General features: G+C 44.1%; 1 long non-coding RNA gene across 1 annotated transcript; it reads right to left on the bottom strand.

The window, feature by feature from the left end:
* Positions 1-270: 270 nt before the first annotated feature.
* Positions 271-2,927, bottom strand: LOC140488920 (uncharacterized). Its single transcript, XR_011963051.1, has 3 exons — positions 2,894-2,927; positions 2,718-2,798; positions 271-321 (listed from the first exon to the last, which is right to left on the bottom strand). It is a non-coding gene; the product is annotated as an uncharacterized lncRNA (long non-coding RNA).
* Between the last annotated feature and the right edge of the window lie 261 nt (positions 2,928-3,188).

Below are 3,188 nucleotides of genomic sequence, written 5' to 3'. Positions count from 1 at the left end.
TCCTGATGACGGAGTGAAATTATCCCTAGACAGTTAATCCAGAGACCCAGATAACGATCTGGGGATCTGGGTTTGAATCCCAGATGGTGGAATGTGAATTCAATAAATATCTGGAAAAAATAATCTAGTGACCACAAGGAATCCATTGTCAATTGTTGGAAAACTCATCTGGTTCACTCATGACCTTTAGGGAAGGAAAGTGCCATCCTTACCTGGTCTGGTCTGCAAGGGACTCCAGACCTATAGCAACGTGGTTGACTCTTAACTGCCCTCTGGGTAAACGCAACAATAAATGCTGGCCGAGCCAGTGACAGCCTCATCCTGTAAATGAATAAAGAAAACAGGTCAGGTTTTGTTCCTTCTCTAGTAAGTACATCCTACAAACTGAATCTGAAATGTTATCGTACACACTGAACAAATATCTTTCCATCCAAGCCCTTAAAACTACAGCACTTTACCATGTTGGTAAAGTTAAAACCCCTTATCATTGCAACTACATTATTCTTACAGATAACTGAGATCTCTCGGTAAAATGTTGTCTCAATTCCCCGCTGACTTTTGAGAGAGGGTCGATAATACAATCCCAATAAAATGATCATCCCTTTCTTATTTTTCTGTACCACACAAATAACTGCCTGGATGTACTCCGAGGAATATCCTCCGGAAGCCCAGCCGTAACATTATCCCTAATCAAAGATGCCACTCCCCCTGCTCTGTTGCCCCCTTCCAACCTTGCTATAGCATCTATACCCTGGAACATTAAGCTGTTAGTCCTATCCATCTCTGAGTGATGCCTCTGTAATTGCTATAATATTCCAGTGCCATGTTATTCAAAACCATAGCCTGAGCCCATCTGCCTGACCTGTCAGGTCACTTGCACTGAAATGAATGCAGTGTAACTGGTCCGTCCCACCTCATTCTGTGACTTGCTCTTGCTGCCTTGACAGTCTGACTGGTGAACAGTACCAGTCTCAGACTCACCTCTTTTCTCACTATCTCTTTAGGATTACCCTGAATCCCTCACTGGTTTAATGCCTCCCAAGTGGCACGAGCAAATCTCCCTGCTCGTCAGGACCCCAGGCTTCCCCCTTCCCATGCCATTGGTACCAATGTACAATGACCTCCCACTGGCTATCCTCCCCTTTGAGAAGATTCTGAACCATCTCGAGTCATCCTTGACCCAGGCACCACCCCATTCTGATGTCTCACAGTCAGCTGCAGAAACGGCAGACTGTGCCCCTGACTAGAGAGTCCCCTATCACCATTGATCACGTGGAATTGGATATACCTCACATTACAGTAGAGCCAGTCTCAGTCACAGTAACTTGACTGTCAGTGTTACATTTCCCTGAAAGTCTATTACCAACTACATTTTCCAAAACAGTATACTTGTTTGAGAGGGGGGGATAGCCATAGAAGACTGCTGTACTACCTGCCTACCACCTCCTAGCTTTCTTGGAGGTAACCCACCTACCTGACTGTATCTGCAGTATCCTGCAATCCTGAGACTGCCCCTTATCACACCCCCAGGCTCCTGTCAATTCCTCACTGCCTTTAATCACTCCTCCACCAATATATGCGATCAAACTGGATTTACAATCATACTTCCTGCAGTCATAACCACAGGATCATGGAGACTCTCCCTAATCTCCCACATCCGACAGGAACAGTACGCCACTCTACAACAGGCCACCTCTCGGCCTTAAGAATCTCCAGACCAAGAAAAAGGCAGTCTTACTGCTGGAAAAATACTGCCCGAAATAACAATGCTTACATTTTATATTTTAAACATTGAATCAAGAGACTGTAAGACATTAAAAAGAAACCCTCACCTTACTCACTATTGTAGATTTAATAAAGTAGAACAGACTAAGATTGATGTTTGAAGAGACTGAAACCCACTGAGCTGATCCCCGGCTCTGAGTACTTCCAAGGGTGAGGACTCTCGGAGGGCAGCTGTGAAATGTCACTGTTTCTCTTCTCTGTCCACTCCATTTCCAGAGATGTTTATAACTTCACAGCCAGTCAGCTCAGAGAGGTCACTGCTTGGTTTTATTCACTGGGGGTTGCCTTTGCTGCCCAGACCAGTATTTATTGACCACCTTTGTGTTGGATAAAGTGGTGGTAGACTGTCTTCCAGAAATGCTGCAGTCCATGTGCACCACAGTGATGTTTGGACAACAATCACCCTCTAGCCTCACAACCCTCCCTGTCTCTGTAATCCCCCTCCAGACTCACCACCCTCCCTGTCTCTGTAATCCCCCTCCAGACTCACCACCCTCCCAGTCTCTGTAATCCCCCTCCAGCCTCACTACCGTCAGCGTCTCTGTAATCCCCCTCCAGCTTCAGAAATTACATGTCCTTGTTGTAAGATTTTTATTTGGATTCATTTCAGTTTCTTTTACCTCAAAAATGAAAAATAAAAAACACAAAAAAAAGTCAAATATTTTCCCCCCCAAACAGGTTTCTGTTGAGTGACATTTTGGAGAGGCCGACACATGGACATTTGAGTATTTTATCACAAATTGTCCATGTAGAACGAGGGACCTTTTTTAAAAAAAACTCTGCTAAAAAGGGAGGTAATGGCCAGATGGTATTCTTGCTATTCATTCTCGAGAATGAAAAGGCTAATGATGACCATGAAACTATTGTCGATTTTTCGAAAACACCCATCTGATTCATTAACGTCCTTTAGGGAAAGAAACTGTCATCCTCACCTGGTCTGGCCGACAAGTGACTCCAGACCCACAGCAATGTAGGTAACTCTCAACTGCCCTCAGGGTAAACACCCACATCAACTGAGTGAATAAACAAAAAGAGATTTATTTTTAAATCGCGCAGGAGAGCTTTTTAAAAATAAAATTGTGTTTTCAAAATTTTAAAAAATGATCACCTTGGTCGGATGGCACTATAGACGCCGCAATAATGGATAATGACCAATATGGATAAGATGGGGGCACTGTATTAAACAGTTTTATACCAGAGACTCTGACCCCATTTTATTCCATGTTTCTCTGTGATTCTCTTTTCGAAGCAGATAGGAGTGGGAAGCAGTGGAGAATGTAAATGATCCATGGTCTTCATAGTGAGAAGATTCCACCACCATGGGCTGTTTACCCACCAGCTCCACAATGTCCAATAGCCTATCCAAGCTATTGCGGATCCTGGCACCAGGGAGGTAACATACC

Source organism: Chiloscyllium punctatum, chromosome 18 (assembly GCF_047496795.1).
Source record: "Chiloscyllium punctatum isolate Juve2018m chromosome 18, sChiPun1.3, whole genome shotgun sequence".
In the NCBI taxonomy this organism is placed as follows: Eukaryota; Metazoa; Chordata; class Chondrichthyes; order Orectolobiformes; family Hemiscylliidae; genus Chiloscyllium; species Chiloscyllium punctatum.
Note: the sequence above shows the minus strand (reverse complement) of the source record. Positions and strands in the feature narration are given on the sequence as shown.